This window comes from Staurois parvus, unplaced genomic scaffold (assembly GCF_062004578.1).
Source record: "Staurois parvus isolate SC_StPar_1 unplaced genomic scaffold, SC_StPar_1.0 ptg001272l, whole genome shotgun sequence".
In the NCBI taxonomy this organism is placed as follows: domain Eukaryota; kingdom Metazoa; phylum Chordata; class Amphibia; order Anura; family Ranidae; genus Staurois; species Staurois parvus.
Genome location: NW_028319068.1, coordinates 220,638 through 240,558, shown reverse-complemented (window position 1 = coordinate 240,558; position 19,921 = coordinate 220,638). Strand labels below are relative to the sequence as shown.

General features: G+C 41.8%; 1 protein-coding gene across 5 annotated transcripts in view; it reads left to right on the top strand.

The window, feature by feature from the left end:
• Positions 1 to 9,233, top strand: part of IDH3G (isocitrate dehydrogenase (NAD(+)) 3 non-catalytic subunit gamma) — a 251,666-nt gene extending 242,433 nt beyond the window's left edge. For 3 of the 5 annotated variants that reach the window (XM_089660777.1, XM_089660776.1, XM_089660774.1), the window contains one exon: positions 8,894 to 9,233. The gene's annotated coding sequence lies outside the window, so the exon portion shown is untranslated. Of the gene's footprint in view, positions 1 to 1,136; positions 1,398 to 8,893 lie in introns of those variants that run through there. The other 2 variants (XM_089660778.1, XM_089660775.1) reach the window with 1 other exon arrangement.
• Positions 9,234 to 19,921: the final 10,688 nt, after the last annotated feature.

Below are 19,921 nucleotides of genomic sequence, written 5' to 3'. Positions count from 1 at the left end.
GCATTGGTAAGTAGTTAGAGGAGTATAAGTCCGATAAGGCGGTCCGATTAAGTCAGCTTAATGCCTAGATATGGGATAGACTGGTGGGACCACAAATGCATGATGTAGGTTCACAGCAACAAATTCCAAATGCAAACACCACACTTAGAATCAACACCAGACCTTTTACCTACTTAATTGATGAAGAAATAACAAAGGAATAGCCCACACCTGGCCATGAAACAGCTTTTGATTTGATTGTCCAATTACTTTTGGTCCCTTGAGAAAGGGGGGATCTCAAGAGCTGTAATTCCTAAACCCTTCCTCCAATTTGGATGTACTTACCCTCCAATTAAACCTGAGAGCGTGCACTTTCAGCCCATATCCATTATATAACTATAGCTTAAATATGTTTTGGTAAATGAAAAAATCTAAAATTGTGCCCGTCTCCAAATCTATATGGACCTAACTGTATGTGCATAGTGCATAATAAGTAGGGATTTCTGATTATATTTGTGCAGATAGTCTGTGACATCATGCAATTATTAAATTGTGAGTTTTCATGTAATACATGGGTGACTATGGGGTATACATATAAGAAATACATAAATATGGGGTCCATGACACATGCATATTCCTCAGTATTATATACACTCATGAGTATATGTGGGTGACAATATTTCTATACTGTCATCTTTACGTGGTACATCAGTACATTTTATTGTATTTAATTTAATCTTTTTTTATTATCCTAAAAATATCAAATAGCTAAAATGATTAGATATATTGCACAATAGTAACAGCATATAGGGGTTATTACTATTTATAATTATGGGTGTTTACATTTTATAGAATACGTTTTGCATTTCATATGATTTATATATATTAGAAGTATTATAATTTTTTTTATATTTAGATTTACAATTTTATGCAGTGAAACACACACACACACACACACACACTTGTAACTCTCTATATATGGGAGATCAAATATAATAAGGGGTGGTCTCTGTATGAACCAGATTTAGGGGAATGGAGGGATTCAAGACTGCCCATTGTACTTTGGGTTGTAGTTGGAGACTGCATAGCTAATATATAACAATGAGCACACTACAAGAAAATGGTGCCCACTAATGCCTATATATTTATTTATTTAGAGGGCCGTGCCTTCCAATCTTATCCCCTTGATGAAGCCATGTGACCCTGTGGTGTACCGCGGAGGGGCTTATTGACGTCATGATGCTCGAAACATAGCACTACAGGCACTATCTAGACACCAATGACAGCTGCATGTATTAACTGATGTATACATTGGAAATCTAACTGTGTAGATTACTGTGGTGTCCTGAGGCACCTCTTAAATGTGAGGGTGTTACTGGAAGTTGATTTTAAGATAATAAATCGTTTATTAGGATAAAGCGCTATGTTTGGTGGTTTCTCTTTCCATATGCATACTTGAGGATTGCTGAGTGGAGGAGGAGCAAAGTAGAAGAGTCATACAGTATAAGGAGAAGGACTGAATTCATCTATTGGGGAATACCAATTTGGGCTGTATATGAGGCACACAAGCATTATATGACCTTACTTAGTGGTTTGGTCACATACTTCAGGTGAAAGTACATCTGGTGGAGGGTATTCAGAATATGTGATTTATATTTGGCACAAAGAGGTGGTTGTTAATGCTTCTTAAAATAAAATATTCAGAGTATCAGCATCATTAAAAAGTAAAATTTGAAGTGGAAGTTGGATAATGAAGAAAAAGATTGAAATTGGACTTTATTATAAATATTTTTAATTAAGTGTTCTTGCATGGCAAGACCACTTACTGTTATCTCACATACAGTCAGGTCCATAAATATTGGGACATCGACACAATTCTAACATTTTTGGCTCTATAGATCACCACAATGGGTTTGAAATGAAATGAACAAGATGAGCTTTAACTGCAGACTGTCAGCTTTAATTTGAGGGTATTTACATCCAAATCAGGTGAACGGTGTAGGAATTACAACAGTTTGCATATGTGCCTCCCACTTGTTAAGGGACCAAAAGTAATGGGACAGAATAATAATCATAAATCAAACTTTCACTTTTTAATACTTGGTTGCAAATCCTTTGCAGTCAATTACAGCCTGAAGTCTGGAATGCATAGACATCACCAGACCCCGGGTGTCATCCCTGGTGATGCTCTGCCAGGCCTCTACTGCAACTGTGTTCAGTTCCTGCTTGTTCTTGGGGCATTTTCCCTTCAGTTTTGTCTTCAGCAAGTGAAATGCATGCTCAATCGGGTTCAGGTCAAGTGATTGACTTGGCCATTGCATAACATTCCACTTCTTTCCCTTAAAAAACTCTTTGGTTGCTTTTGCAGTATGTTTTGGGTCATTGTCCATCTGCACTGTGAAGCGGCATCCAATGAGTTCTAAAGCATTTGGCTGAATATTAGCAGATAATATTGCCCGAAACACTTCAGAATTCATCCTGCTGCTTTTCTCAGCAGTCACATCATCAATAAATACAAGAAAACCAGTTCCATTGGCAGCCATACATGCCCACGCCATGACACTACCACCACCATGCTTCACTGATGAGGTGGTATGCTTAGGATCATGAGCAGTTCCTTTCCTTCTCCATACTCTTCTCTTCCCATCACTCTGGTACAAGTTGATCTTGGTCTCATCTGTCCATAGGATGTTGTTCCAGAACTGTGAAGGCTTTTTTAGATGTCATTTGGCAAACTCTAATCTGGCCTTCCTGTTTTTGAGGCTCACCAACGGTTTACATTTTGTGGTGAACCCTCTGTATTCACTCTGGTAAAGTCCTCTCTTGATTGTTGACTTTGACACACATACACCTACCTCCTGGAGAGTGTTCTTGATCTGGCCAACTGTTGTGAAGGGTGTTTTCTTCACCAGGGAAAGAATTCTTCAGTCATCCACCACAGTTGTTTTCCGTGGTCTTCCGGGTCTTTTGGTGTTGCTGAGCTCACTGGTGCGTTCCTTCTTTTTAAGAATGTTCCAAACAGTTGTTTTGGCCACGCCTAATGTTTTTGCTATCTCTCTGATGGGTTTGTTTTGTTTTTTCAGCCTAATGATGGCTTGCTTCACTGATAGTGACAGCTCTTTGGATCTCATCTTGAGAGTTGACCGCAACAGATTCCAAATGCAAATAGCACACTTGAAATGAACTCTGGACCTTTTATCTGCTCATTGTAATTGGGATAATGAGGAAATAACACACGCCTGGCCATGGAACAGCTGAGAAGCCAATTGTCCCATTACTTTTGGTCCCTTAACAAGTGGGAGGCACATATGCAAACTGTTGTAATTCCTACACCGTTCACCTGATTTGGATGTAAATACCCTCAAATTAAAGCTGACAGTCTGCAGTTAAAGCACATCTTGTTTGTTTCATTTCAAATCCATTGTGGTGGTGTATAGAGCCAAAAATGTTAGAATTGTGTCGATGTCCCAATATTTATGGACCTGACTGTATATATTCTTATTATTATAACCAAATTTACCACCCTAACTCCTCCCACAGTTTTTACACTACATAGACAGTAATATACTGAAACGTGTGGATTGTTCCCGATTGGTATGCTATTACTTTGTGGAATGTTTCGCCGAATGGTTCACGAAATATCAGCGTTTTTGTGGTGAAATTGGTCCCATAGGAATGAATGGCGGAATGTTCAAAACTAGAGTGGGAGCTGACAAAAGCTAGAGTGTGAGCTTAAAAATCAGGACATGATTTCTAAACTGCCATCACTCCCTCATTTGCAAGCCCACCTACACAAATCTTATATTAAAACGTTCAGCTATCCCTGCTGCCACTAAAAATGTCCACGGCTGAGCCATAGTCCTGATAATTTTCACAGTATGACCATTTGTTTGCAACTCACGCCACCCATTGACATTCATTGAAACTCCACTCTAGCCACCTCAAATTTGAAGGGCAATTTTTAAACTGCGACTGTGCCTTCATTTTTAATATTTCAGAGACATACTATGCATCAAAATGTAGGTCTGGGTCTTGTGATTCTCACAATATAAAGCTCTTCGCTGTAAAATTTTTAAACTAAAACCATTTGAAGATTGCCACTGCCAGTGAAGTGAGCAAGTTGCAGCAGTTTGTTTTTAACTCTCTTCTCTGCCCTTGCTGTAGAGTAAGTTGCCACAGGAACCCAGGTGTGTGAGCAGGCAGCAGAGTGACAAAAGCTAGAGTGTGAGCTGAAAAATCAGGACATGATTTCTAAACTGCCACCACTGCCTCATTTTCAAGCTCACCTACACAAATCTTATATGAAAACGTTCAGCTATCCCTGCTCCCACTAAAAATGTCCACGGCTAAGCCATAGTCCTGATAGGTTTTCACAATATGACCATTTGTTTGCAACTCACTCTGACCATCTCAAGCCACTCCACCCAGTTACTCCGCCCACTCCAGTTGTAGACTACTGGTGGAGGCAAGAACACTAAACACAATTTCCCCAGAAATTGTAGCTTTTCTAATTTTGTTATGTTGTTATATTTGTATGATTAGAAGTGAAGCGCTGCACTCTTTGGAAGAAGTTTTTTTTTTTTTTTACATATAACACACTGGATATGAAAATGTGATTGGTGTGGGTGATTCACAGTAATATTTGTTTACATACAGTTTTATATCTTTAGATTTTTATTTTGCACATAGCAGATCACAAGGTTTTGTATTCACAGTACTTATTTTTTGTTTAAAGCGGTATTAAACCCAGCGCACAGGAGCCACCATCATCATGGCACAGAGCGGGTGCCATAAATATACTCTGGGCTTCGCATGAACAGTTCAGTGTACATGACAGCTGACAGGTAGGATGAAGCAATTCTAACCGAAGAGACAGAGAGGGTCTCTTCTGTCATACAAGCTCAACCTGTCAGCTGTTTGGGTTTTTTTTTTTAGTTTAATACCACTTTAACAACTTCCCTACATGCAAATATCAGTATTTTGTTGCTAGAAAATTACTCGGAATCCCCAAGCATTATCTTTTTTAGCAGAGGCCCTAGAGGATAAAATAGTGGGGTTTTTGTTTTTTTTTTGTCACATGCAGTGGCTTTTCAAAAGCATTTTTTTGGGGGGAAAAAAACTGTAATGCATTTTATTAAACACAAACACTATATAATGCCTAATTTGTGTTAAATTCTAAAAGATGATGTTACGCCCAGTAAATAAATATATATATATATACAGCGGGGCAAAAAAGTATTTAGTCAGCCAGCAATTATGCAAGTTCTCCTACTTAAAAAGATGAGAGAAGCCTGTAATTGGCATCATAGGTAGACCTCAACTATGAGAGACAAAATGAGAAAAAAAATACAGACAATCACATTACACCTACAAACAAGCAAGATTTCTGGCTCTCACAGACCTGTACCTTCTTCTTTAAGAGGCCCCTCTGTCCTGCACTCATTACCTGTATCAATGGCACCTGTTTGAACTTGTTATCAGTATAAAAGACACCAATGCACAACCTCAAACAGTCACACTCCAAACTCCACTATGGTGAAGACCAATGAGCTGTCGAAGGACACCAGAAACAAAATTGTAGACCTGCACCAGGCTGGGAAGACTGAATCTGCAATAGGCAAGCAGCTTGGTGTGAACAAATCAACTGTGGGAGCAATAATTGGAAAATGGAAGACATACAAGACCACTGATAATTTCCCTCGATCTGGGGCTCCACGCAAGATCTCACCCCGTGGGGTCAAAATGATCACAAGAACGGTGAGCAAAAATCCCAAGACCACACGGGGGAACCTAGTGAATGACCTGCAGAGAGCTGGGACCAACGTAACAAAGGCTACCATCAGTAACACACTAAGCCGCCAGGGACTCAGATCCTGCAGTGCCAGACGTGTACCCCTGCTTAAGCCAGTACATGTCAGGGCCCGTCTGAAGTTTGCTAGAGCATTTGGATGATCCAGAAGAGGATTGGGAGAATGTCATATGATCAGATGAAACCCAAATAGAACTGTTTGGTAGAAACACAACTCGTCGTGTTTGGAGGAGAGAGAATGCTGAGTTGCATCCAAAGAACAGTATACCTACTGTGAAGCATGGGGGTGGCAACATCATGCTTTGGGGCTGTTTCTCCGCAAAGGGACCAGGACGACTGATCCATGTACAGGACAGAATGAATGGGGCCATGTATCGTGAGGTTTTGAGTGCAAACCTCCTTCCATCAGCAAGGGCATTGAAGATGAAACATGGCTGGGTCTACCAACATGACAATGATCCCAAACATACCGCCCGGGCAACGAAGGAGTGGCTTCGTAAGAAGCATTTCAAGGTCCTGGAGTGGCCTAGCCAGTCTCCAGATTTCAACCCCTAGAAAACCTTTGGAGGGAGTTGAAAGTCCGTGTTGCCCAGCGACAGCCCCAAAACATCACTGCTCTAGAGGAGATCTGCATGGAGGAATGGGCCAACATACCAGCAACAGTGTGTGGGAACCTTGTGAAGACTTACAGGAAACTTTTGACCTCTGTCATTGCCAACAAAGGATATATAACAAAGTATTGAGATGAACTTTTGATATTGACCACCATAATTTGCAAATAAATTCTTTCCAAATCAGCCAATGTGATTGTCTGGATTTTTTTTTCTCATTTTGTCTCTCATAGTTGAGGTCTACCTATGATGCCAATTACAGGCCTCTCTCATCTTTTTAAGTGGGAGAACTTGCACAATTGCTGGCTGACTAAATAGTTTTTTGCCCCACTGTGTGTGTGTGTATATGTGTATATATATATATATATATATATATATATATATATATATATATATATATATATATATATATATATATATATATATATGTGTGTGTGTGTGTGTGTGAGACCTAACGCTCACGTCACGCTTTAACCTTGCATACGTCAGTGGAACAGTGCCAAACTACAGTACCTAAAAATCTCCATAGGTGTAGCTTTAAAAGCCTTAATAGGTTACTATTTACAGTTACACATGAGGTCTGGAGCTGTAATTATTGCTTTCGCTCTGACGTTAATGATGATGCTTCACAATTGTGGTGCGATCACCGTTTATATATGCGCACAGGATTAAATATGTGTTTGCGTTTGTGCACAAGCACGGGGGGAGGAGTCTCTTTAAATTTTTGTTAATTAATTGTATTATTTTATTTGAAACTTTTTTTACACTATTATACAAAAACTTTTTTTGTGCCAGTCAATATGTAAAGTCCAAAATTATAGTCCAAATAAATTAATCCTCCGTGTCTAACTTCAGCATCCCCATAAATTCAGATAAGATGTGTACCTCAAAAAAATGAAAAACTAAATAGTGTATTACCTTCAATATCAACTGGTATATACTTTACCAAACAATAAGTATATACTTAACAAAATATGTGCAAAATAAATCAAAACAAGATTCAAATCGTGAACTACATGTGAATAGTGAAATTTTTTTACTGTCTATTTTTTTAATCAACTTTATTGCTTTTACAAAGGATGAACAACATCTCTTGTGAAAGTATGGGCCGTGACAGGTCCTCTTTCTTTTCTATTAGACCCCATATCTCTCCTCTAGCTTCCAATGCAGCCAATCAGACACAGATTGGCCGGATCGGCTGCTTACCTGGCCGCTAACAGCCAAGTAAACTAAGAGCCAAAACCAGGAGTGACAAAATCATCATCGCTTCCTGGGGTCACAGACATCAGTTAATCTGTCTCTTTGTAGTGCTGCCAATTTGCAGTGGCCCCGGGCTCCACAATCAGATGGGAGCCCGTGAAAGGCAGTGGTGTGCGGTCGGGGGGGGGAATACCCTTGCGCCACCCACATAAGTGATCACTTCTGCTGAAGAGGGAATTGTTGGCTGTAAATTTTGATAGCGGGACGATGCCTGCTTGTGCACACATCATCCCACTATAACCACTTCGAGGATGTCATATGATGTCCTATGGGTGGGAAGTGGTGAAGCCATGTGATCACACTTTCACTCTTTTCCTGTATACCTGTAAAGCCCAAAATCCTTAGTTCTTGTTGTAAATTAGCTACAGGCTTCACTGACCTCTCTACCTTGACTCATCATATCACTTTCCAGTGAGAGTGTCTTGGAGGGATGAGAGGCATTTCCAAAGTAATAAAGCAAATTTCTCAGCTATAGTATGGCCTTGGAAACAATTAACTCCCCTTGAAGAGATTTCCCTCTACTTACTATCAAAATGACAGCATTGTCACAAATATAGTGGCAGAGAGATCAGGATGTAGTTCTGGGAGCACTTCTGCCGTTGCAACAAACTGCATTAGAGGAGGTAGAAGTATATTTTCAAGTGACCAGATTCTTACAATAAAGTGATTGAGAATGAAGGTGGGAAACTAATGCAGATATTTGGAATGAGCTATGCATTAAAGTGGAACTTTCCCATAACCACTTGATAAAAAATAATGTTCTTTAGCAAGGAACATACATTCCACATTAATAATTATGCTACCAAAATTGATGTGTGCTATAAAGTTGCCTCCAGCATTGTTCTTTTTTTCTTCTTGCCAGAGGCTGTCCTTTTGCTGAAGCCCGGAGCCCCTGACCAGCAGTAAATATTTAGGCTGTCAGCATATTATCCTCTAGTGGCTCTGATATTCAGCACAGTGCCAAAAAATAGAAAGCAATTGGTCATGTGCAGAGCTGAGCAAGATGGTGTATTACTGGATTTTAAATGGTATAGGCACTTTATTTTTAAAGTTTTACATAGCTATACCTGCAAAAGGTGGCTGCCATTACATGATCTAGCAGGAATTAATTTTCTGGCTAAAGTTCCTCTTTAATTTATGATACATCACTGGAACTGTTGCTTGTCATTTTACTGGTGACTGCATTGCAACAAGAAACACACTGAAACACTGAAAGTGATGTTTTTTCCTGCAGGATACTCTTTCTACAGAGAGCAAGACACGTCCTCTGCAGCCAACTAGCTGTGTTTCAGAAGTTCTGTTCTTTCTTATCATCATTGCCACTTCTGGATGCTCATATAGCTTTGCTATAAAAGTAATTGTTAAAAAATGTCTTTATTCTTATGAAGCAATGCAAAAAAATTGACCTATGAGATGCTCTCTGTGGGGTGGGATAAGTGGGACTACAGCATGTTTTACAGATACAGTTATAACTCTGAACTGTGGATAAATGAATGTGAGTTCTATTGTATTAGTAAGTTGTATTAATTTTGCCATCCTTGCAATTGCTGTAAATAAAGAGTTCCAACCTACAATATGTTCAGTTTTTCCTAAGCTTGTATCTAATACTCTGTTGGTTAAGGACCTAAAAACCTTTGGTGGTCTATTTTGTAAAAGGGGAGATATGATTATTTACTCATATTCAACTGCTTATTGTTCACTTAATTTCTGTGTTGCCATTTCCGTTGTTTTATAAAAGTCCAATGCCACTCATATCTGATGGGATTTATTGATTTGCATATCCAACTTTATGTGAATTATTTTATTTTCATCATATTTGTAAGCTGTATTTGCCACAGACCAGTTAAAACAGGACATGGGGTCTTTCATTTTAAACCATGGGTTATATGCAGCTACTTTTAGGTGACTGGATATTGGAAGAGCAAGAGCCTTAGGTATTTTTTTTTTTTGCTAGTGTCCTTATGTAATGAACCTCTTCTCTCTACTGAGGAAAGCTTTTCACCTTTCCCATAGAGGTTTTCTCTCTAAATGGATTCTTCTATGAAGATTCCTGGCTGCACCATATCCACTGTGGCTGCTCCTGCAGTTTCCAGAACAGTTGACTCCTCGTGCCCAGACCCTGCATAGATGAATATATGGGGATGACCTGTAATGTTTTGGATTATGCATGGGCACTCACCTAGCCATGTGGTGCATCGTGTTGAGTTAGCTGCACAGTGCTATTCAGGTCTATTGTTGTGGCCTGCCATTGGTGGAGCCCAGTCCCATTTGCGACCATGTAACACCTATATGAGGCGTCCAGGAAGTAGGCTTTATTCCTGGGCATCACATACCCTGTGTTTGTTCTGGAAGTGAGCTCGATTGCTTGCTCAAAGCCCTTGCTCGCAGTCTGAATGAAATTATTATTATTATACAGTATTTATAAAGCGCCGATAGTTCGCTCAGCGCTGTACATTACAAAGGGGGACAGAACATGTGACAGAACAATAACAATACAATGCAAAACATGAGGGGATTGAGGGCCCTGCTCTTTCGAGCTTACAATCTAGGAGGGAGGGGATGGTGGCACAGGAGGAGAAAGCTGTGGGGGATGGAGTGGTGGAAAGAGTGGAGGAGGTCGGCAAGTTAGCAGGTGGTGGGGTAGGCTTGCCTGAAGAGATGGGTTTTCAGGGTGCGCCTAAAGGAGAGGAGAGTAGGTGATAATCTGATGGGTTGGGGCAGGGAGTTCCAGAGGATGGATGACACCCTGGAGAAGTCCTAGAGGCAGGCATGGGAGGAGGAGACCAGGGAACTAGAGAGAAGGAGGTCTTGTGAGGAGCCGAGTGTGCGTGCTGGGTGGTACTTGGATATTAGGTCAGTGAGGTGGACGGCTTTGTACGTCAGTGTTAGGATTTTGAATTTGATCCGTTGCGCAATCGGAAGCCAGTGGAGGGATTGGCAGAGGGGGGTGGCGGAGATGGAGCAGTTGGAAAGGTGAATGAGTCTGGCTGCCGTATTCAGGATCGACTGAAGCGGGGATACCCAGTGGCGAGGCAGGCCAGTAAGGAGGGAGTTGCAGTAATCGAGTCTTGATATGATGAGGGAGTGGATGAGCTGTTTAGTGGTTTCTGGGGTTAGGAACTTGTGGATTTTGGCGATGTTGCGGAGGTGGAGTCTGCACGAGCTTGTTAAAGATTGGACTTGGGGCTGGAAGGACAGGTTGGAGTCCAGAATGACACCAAGTACTCTGGCCTGTGGGGCGGGTTTGATGGTGGCGTTGTTGGACATGATGGAGAAGTCAATGGGGGGTGGTGTCCGGGCTGGGGGGAAGACAAGAAACTCGGTCTTGGAGAGGTTCAGTTTAAGGAAGTGGAGCAACATCCAGTCAGATATGTCGCTCAGTAGGTGTGTGATTCGGGCAGAGACTGAGGGGGTGAGGTGGGGGGTTGAGAGATAGATTTGTGTGTCATCGGCATATAGGTGGTAGTTGAAGCCGTGACAGTGTATGAGTTGGCCAAGGGAGGAGGTGTAGATGGAGAAGAGAAGGGGCCCGAGGACGGAGCCTTGAGGGACCCCAACAGAGAGGGGGAGTGAGGGGGAGGTGGTAGCATTATAGGTAATGCTAAAAGAGCGTTGTGACAGGTAGGATGAGAGCCAGGAGAGAGCAGAATCTCTGAGGCCAAGGGAGTGTAGTTTTTTTGAGGAGGAGGGGGTGGTCGACTGTGTCGAAGGCCTCAGAGAGGTCAAGGAGTAGGAGCACTGAATAATGGCCATTAGCTTTGGCGGATAGCAGGTCGTTGGAGAGTTTGAGTAAGGAAGTTTTGTTGGAGTGTAGGGGATGGAAGCCGGACTGTAGGGGGTCAAGGAGGTTGTTGTCGTTTGAGGTGAGAGCATAGGCGGGTGTAGACTAGGCGCTCAAGGAGTTTGGATGTAAATGGGAGCAGGGAGATGGGTCTGAGGTTGTTCGGGTCATTGGGGTCCAGGGAGGGCTTTTTAAGTATGGGGGTTATGTGCGCATGTTTCAGAGGGGAGGGGAAAGTGCCGGAGGAGAGGGAGAGATTAAAGATGTGGGTGAGGGAGCGTAGGATGGAGGGGGAGGGAGGTCGTAGGAGTTGTGAGGGGATAGGGTCGAGGGGGCAGGTGGTGAGGCGGGCATCAGAGAGGATCTTGGGTGACTTCCTCGATGTTAGTAAGGTCAAAGGTGTGAAGTGTTGGGGGGGCTTCAGTATGAGGAATGAAAGGTGGGGTGGAGGTCAGAGCAGTGGTGGGGCCATGGGAGAGGGGTGATGAGGGAGTAGCTGAGTGAGGGGGAATGGGGTTGGAGGGAGTTTGAGCAGTGACGAAGTCCCTGTGGGTTATGTCGAGGGAGAGGGGGGATGAGGGGGTAGCTGTGTGAGAGGGGACAGGTTGAGAGGGCGTGTGAGTTGCGGCGATGTCCTTGCGAATTGTGTCAATCTTGTTTTTGAAGTGATTGGCAATCTGAAGGGCAGTGAGTGAGGTGCTGGGTGGAGGTGGGGGTGGTGAGAGTAGAGAGTTGAAGGTGGAGAAGAGTCGGCGAGGATTGGAGGAGAGGACCTTGATGAGGGTCAGGAAGTAGGCTTGTTTGGCTGCATGGAGGGAGGAGGTGTAGGTGTGGAAGGCAGATTTGTAGCAGGTGAAGGCTTGTTGGGATTTGGTTTTGCGCCATAGTCACTCCAGGGCACGACTGTGTCATTTGAGGGTTTTGGTGTGATCAGTCTGCCAGGGCTGGAGTGGTCGGGGTCTGATGTTGCGTGTGGTTAAAAACGCTAGTGAGTCAAGGGCTGTTGACAGCGTGTTGTTGTAGGCAACCATAGCCAAGTCAGGGCAGGACAGGGGGAGGATGCTGTTGTGGAGTTGATCAGCTGCAGAGTGGAGGGGGGCTAGGTTAAGGTTGCAGAGGTTACGGCTGGTAGTCATGTGACATTTGGAGGGGTAGGCGTTGGAGGACGAGGAGATAGAGAAGGTAATCAGGTTGTGGCCAGAGAGAGGGAAGGGGGTGTTAGTGAGGTTGTGGGGAGCGCAGCTGTTGGAGAAGACGAGATCAAGGATATTACCGACGGAGTGGGTGGTGGATTGTATGCACTGTGCAAGTGCAAAGGAGGAGGTTAAGTGGAGGAGATGGCATGTGGCCGGGTTGTCGAGGTTGACAGGGATGTTGAAATCCCCAGGGATGATGGTGGGTAGCTCAGAGGAGAGGAAGAAGGGTAGCCAGGAGGAAAAGTCATCCAGGAAGCGGGGTATGGTTCCAGGAGGCCGGTATATCACAGCAATCTTCAGGGGGGTTGGGGAAATAGTCTGACACAGTGGGCCTCGAAGGAGGAGAAGGATAGAGAGGGGGGGTTTGGGAGGACTCGGAAGGTGCTCTGCGGTGACAGGAGCGGACCAACCCCACCACCTTTACGACCATTGGGCCTGGGTGAGTGGGTCCAGGTGAGACCTCCGTAGGAGAGTGCAGCAGGGAAGGTAGAGTCAGTGGGCCTCATCCAGGTTTCCGTAATCACTAGGAGGTTGAGGGAAACAAAGAGGTCGTGGATGACGGTAAGCTTGTTGCACACCGATCGGGCGTTCAGGAGTGCACATGAAAACGGGGGGGGGGAGATTTTAGGGAGCAGGGGGACAGATACTAAGTTGCGGGGGTTGCGGCAGGACGTGGAGACGGGAGGGTGTTGTGTGGGTGAGGGAGAAGGTGGAGGGCCAGGATTCGGGGAGATGTCCCCTGCGGTTAGGAGGAGGAGAAGGGTGAGAAAGGTGGAGTGGGAGCGAGATGTGCAGGAGCATGAGAAACTACTAGTGGAGGTGTTCGGGTCAGTGGGAGAGTGGAGTAATAGGAGGAGGTGGTGGGTGCCGTGGATCGGTGAAGGAAGCAGTGAGGACACAATATACAATTGTTTGGGAGGAGCAGAGGGATATTGTGAATGGATTTTGGGAACGGAGGAGAGGAAAATGAGAAGGAGGAGTGGAAGAGGCATTTTAGGGAGGTGCCCAGGAGGGCGGATAGGAGTGGTGGGGGGCTTGGTTGTCGATTAGTCCTGAAATAATCAGGAGCTGGGAGAACCGGTAAATGACAGTGATCACTGCTGTAAGGATCCATCCAAGGGTTTCTCCTGTTTGAAGAAGAAAAGATACATTACATCTTTCCCTCCCTGCTAGAGGAGGGAAAAAACTACCTACCCTTTTAATGCATTTCACCACAACAAGATCAAGCCACATTATAGTAAATGTTGAGAGGTAGTATTTTTTTTTTTTTTGGGTGGAGATACCATGGCTGAATATCTGCTATGGATGATCTAGTAATGTAACTTAGAAAAGTACAGCTTGGAGTGTGATATTTATTTGCATCTTACAGCAGGTTTAGATACACTAACAAATTGAAGCCAAACTTCAACTCACACTTTAAGCAGTTACAACAACCGTTTTTGTATTTTTTCTTTTGTAATAATGGTTTTAACTAGTTCCCGCCCGGCCAATAGCAAAATGATGGCTGAGCAGGACTTTCAACAATCCGGGTGGGTGTCATATGACATCCTCCTGGATCGCCACCATGCTGCTGCGAGATCTATCCCCAGCTGTGTCCATCAGACACCACCAATGTCCAGTTTCTATCGGCCGATTTCTGGTACCATATGACCGCTGTGACCAATTATGACACAGCAGGTCACATGACAATTGTAAATAATGGATTGCTTCCTTTAATGCCATCCGTTGTATACAATTGTGTTGCTAGCTGTGATTGGCCATAGGAATTACATGATACAAACTGGGCCAATCACAGCCCTTCTGTGTCATGTAATTAGCTGTGACTAATCACAACAAAAAACACTGAATGAATAAAGTTCACTCAGCTAAATGCTTGCCTATAGCAATGAAATTCACTGCTATAGGCAATCATAATGTGTGTAGAAAAGAAAATACTGATCACTTCCCCAGAGTAGTAACAATTTTTTTTTTGTATAATAAAAACACCATAGTAACATTGTTTTTTTTTTTTTCTCCATACTGTCACCAGTGTCCCTGATCACTGGCACGCCAATTATATGATGACGCTGCACTGCACTGGTAACAGTATATTAAAAAAAGGTGAAAAAATTATTTTTTCATTTCTTTATTTTATTACAACTTCAAAAAACTCACTGTGCCTCTTATTAAATACCTCAGGCGATCTACTTTCTGAAAAGGGGTAATTTGGGGGATATCTGTTCTGTCATTTTTGGGCCTCAAGAAATGAGATAGGCCTTCAGTACATCAGGGTTGATCGATTTTCATATATATTCATATATATTTCATATATAGTTTGTGGAATATATAATTTCCTACAGACTAAATAATATACATTAATTTGGGTTATTTTCACCAAAGAAACTGGAAATTTTGAAAAAAAAAAAGTGGTATTTCTTCACTGTTTTTAAATTTTTTGTTAAACGAAAAAGACTGGAAATTTTGAAGAAAAAAAAAGTACTTTTCGTTTAACAAAAAAATAAAAAACCAGTGGTGAAGAAATACCACCAAAAGAAAGCTCTAGTTGTGTGAAAAAAATTTATAAAAATTTAGTTTGTGTACAGTGTTGCATGACCATGCAATTGTCATTCAAACTGTGTGAGCACAGAAAGCTGAAAATTTGCCTGGGCAGCAAGGGGGTAAAAGTGCCTATTATGGAAGTGGTTAAATAAAAGCTGATCTTTGTAGCAGTTAGGGGGTGACCATTTAACCACTGACAGATATGCTTACAATCTGCAGGACAGCTTGTTCTTTTGAAAAACAGACTTCCTGACCAAATCACCAGGTGAAAGCCTAAAAAAAAAGGTAAACTAATGCTGGCTACATCTAAGAACTGGTTAGCCGCAATACAATAAATGTTTGCTTTTGGGTTTAATCCCGCTTTACAGTTTGTTTTGACATTGTCATGAAGGGATTAACTAGAAAGCACAATGTGTGATTTTATAAGCAGAATTTCAGAACTTCAAGATACCATAGATAACAGCGGCCACAATCAAGCCCCTTTGGTTTCCCCATCCCGAGTAATTCTTACTACCTGAGGAGGAGATTTTGGTACATAAGAGAAAACCTATAGTACCAAAAAGATGGAAAAGGATTATTTTCGATCATTTCTGTGTTTGGAATATTCATAACAGTACTCAATGTGGTACACGTGCAAAAATAAAAAATTACAATTGGAGCGTAGACACAGTGACAGCCAACAGTGACGGAGTATCAATCCTATGTCAGTACAAGTACACATTGGGGTACAAAGTTCAGCCTTATTAACCTCATGAAAGACAAGACAGAAAATAGAGAGATCATACAGTGGAGGTGAGAAAGTATTTGTCCCCTTCCTGATTTTTTTATTTTTCCATATTTATCACTTTGATGATTCAGATCATCAAACTAATTGTAATATTACACAAAGATAACCCAAGTAAATACAAAATGCAATTTTTTTAAAATGACTATTTCATTGATTAAGGGGGAAAAAAGCTGTCCAAACCTGCTTGGCCCTATGTGAAAAAGTACTTGTCCCCTAAACCTATAGAGTGGTCTGCAGCCAGGGGGTTGTCAGGGACTAGTTTGTCTATTTCCAGTGAGTAATAAATCCGGCCAGACCAGATATCATGAAAGTGTTTGTTTCCCCTCTCTCCTTCTGGTGAATTGGATCAGTTGAAATTACAAGTTTAAGCATACCGTTACATTACAGCTTGTTTAGCATCAAACCTTTCCAGACCACTCACACTTAAAGCCTACCCTAAAGGACAGGGGGTAGGCAACCTCTGAGAGCTGTAGATCTACCTGGACAACATGGAAAAGAGCAAAGAGTACCGGAATGCAGCACTTAAAAAAAAAAAAAAAATACATTAACTAGCAAGCCCTCAATAAAAAGTAGACAGCCAGAAGAAAACCTAGAAAAATCTACTAAAACTGATGTCACTGTAAAAATATAAACTTGGCCTACTTTAAAAGTTGGCTTCAGTGAGAAACATGGCATTCACTTTCATTCACAATATTTTTCATGTCTGGGGAGTAATTGGTCACCCCCACAAGGCTAATGCTTGAGTCCATCATGAAAGCAGAACATCTTGTAGCTACACGTATGCAAGGGGCGGGGGCTGTCTCTGCACCCTAAGATTAGGTGAGTGTGAACCTGTGCAGCTCTGCCCCTCTGGTGAAAAGACTGGGTCGGCAACACCGGGACGTGTTCAATGTCTGCCCATTACCTGCCAGTGATCGACGGGTTGCTGACCCTTGCTATAGTGTGACCTGAAAGGCTCTTTACTCCTCCAAAATGTGTGTTCAGCAGTACCTTTTTGAGGAGAGCTTCATACAAAAATGGTTGGCCCATGTTGTGGATCCTGCTCTCTTTTTAACAAGATGATTATTCTCCCTGTAGAGGGTAATCTGGTGTCCATGGTCTCAGTGAATAAAAGATTAGACACTCTGCCATGCAAACCTTCATTTGCTTACATGGCAGTTTGCCATACACTTGCTGTCTGGGATAAAAGCATGGACTGGGTCCCTATCTCCATACTAATGGATCCTTTTTTTTTTTTTTTTTTTCCAGTACAAAAAATGTAAAAATTTTTACAGGAAATATTTCACATATTTATACTTCCGGTTTACCCCAACATTAACTCCACCCCCACCAACCTACCCACCCTTCTCCCAACCCAACAACCCTATCCACATCCTCCTTCCTATTCTATATCTTCTCTCCTGGTTATCTGTCTATATCTAAATCTACTTATCCTCAAGTTCTCCATTCAGGCTCACACCTACCATCCCCCTCAGCTGCAACCAGTTCCATATATCCTTTACAGGTTTTAAATTTTGACCTGCTATACCAGATTTTCTTGAATTTTTCTAATTTGTCCTCCTCTATGTGATATAGTTCTTTCTATAGTTCTTTTTATCCATTCATTAATTCTTAGTGCTTCTGGAACCTGCCAAATTGTTGGAATCAGACCTTTACCTGCGCTGATTCGATGATAAAGTACCCTATTTTTATATAGTTTCACTGAGGGCTCAAAATTATAAGATAAACACCCCCACGGTTTTCTCTGTACAGTTATGCCACATATTTCCTGGGTGTATTGAATTATTTCCTTCCAGTACTCTTGTATTTATGTGAAGTCTCACTATAGATGTGCCAATGTTCCCTTTTCTCCACATACTCTCCTGCACAAAGGTGTGGTGACTACTTGTTGCTTATGTGCTATACATGGAGTAATATACCATCTAGCCAGAGATTTATAATTCATTTTCACTGTGCTCATATCGGCATCAATCGATAGGAGTATTGCTGGTACTTTCTCTCTCTTAGCTCTTTGTACAAGAATCAAGGATCTCAAACCATTATCTCTACCTTCTCTTACAGGGATAAAACCCACCTGATCCAAATGTACCCATTCTGGCATCAAAACCTTCAGTCTCGTTGCCAATACATTAGTATATAACTTTGTATCTACATTTAATAAAGATATAGGCCTGTAGCTAGCACACTGTGAGCTATCCTTCCCTTCTTTAAGGATAATCGTTATATGGGCTTGTAAAGACTCCTCCCTCCCCTCCCCCAGTGCGTTCCTATAGTTTCACATTTTAGGCACAAGGAGGTCTCTACATTTTTTAAAGTATCCTACTGTATATCCTTCTGGGCTTAGACTTTTACCTTCCGCTGTGCTCTTTAGGGCTAGGCTAATTTCCTCTGGTGTAATAGTTCTCTCAAGGGCCTCTAGTTTTTCTTCCACTAATTTTGGTAGTTCCACCTCAGATATATAACTCTTCCTGATTCTTTTCTTTTCCTCCACCATTTCTTTTTTGGTTTCTACAACTCACATCATACAGTTCGCTATTATACTTTTGAAACCTATTAGCAATGTCAGAAGTAGCGTACACTATTTCCCCTTTCCCATCATTAATTTTTTCTATAAAATTTTTAGATTTTGTACTCTTTAACTTCCTCATTAAGTATGGGTTTATTCCCCCATTGACATCTTTCCTTTGTGAACCCATTAAGTATCCTCCTCAACTCTTGCTCCATAAGATCTTTTAACTCCTCTCTCTTAAAGATGATCTTCTGATGTACGTCTATTTCTTTTTTTTTTTTTATGTAACTGTTCCAGTTTATAAAGTTCTTCTGTTACCTTCTTTATTTTTTTCCTCATCCTTTAATTTTTTCTGTTCCGATCGAAACCAGTATTCCCCTAATATATGCTTTATGTGCCTCTAAGACTGTGGTCACCGAAACCTCATTTGTATCATTGAGTTCAAAAAATTGTTCAGTTCCAAGCCTCAAACTTTTCTCTACTTCGGGGTCCTGTATAAGCATTTCATTTAGTCTCCACATAGTTTTTTTTATCCTGACCTCCTACGCTCAGTCTCATCATGACAGAAGCGTGATCAGAGATGGACATGACCTCTTTATTAGAACTAACCAATGACTTCAACTGTTTATGCACTATCATTATATAGTCCAGGCTTGAATACGAACCATGTACATGAGAGATGAAAGTATAATCTCTTGAATGTTTCACTCTCCAAGCATCCACTAATTGATATTGATATAATAACCTCTTCAATGATTTCAATTTTCTACCCCCCTCTCTCTGTACACATGATGATGCATCCAATTGAGGATCCAAACACAAATTAAAATCGCCAGCCACGACAAGACTTACCTTTTTAAATTTTCCTTAATGCTCCCTCTAAGAAAGTCACTGGATTTTTATTCGGGTAATATTAACTAATGTATATTCCACTCTGAAGGGGAGGGAGTCGGGGCAGCGCCAAGACGGAAGAGGAAATAAAAAAAAATAATATAAGACTCCTTCTCCCAGATACCATCTTCCTGACTTCTGCCCTCTACTCTTAGAAAGTCCCTCTGACGTTCAACCCTTCAAGTTCCATTTTCTGCAGTTCTAATTTTTCACAAACATCACTCACATCTTCTGGAAACCTCAGCCTTGCAGATCTTCTATCTTTCCATCTGATCAGGCATGTTGGAATGCCCCAGTTATTGAATTATTTTTTCTCTCATTTGATGTAATAATGGTTTCAAAATCCTTCTTCTAGCTAGGGTCTCTGGTGCTATGTAAGTAAAGATATACAACTTTGTTTCCTCATATTTTATTTCTGAAGTATTATGTAGGTTTTTCCAGATTTTTTTTCTCTGTCCTCATATTGATGAAAACGGACTATAACATCTCTAGGGCTTTCCGCTGACACTCCTTGTGGCCTCCTAATCCTATGCACTCTCTCAATTTTCAGATGCTCTGTC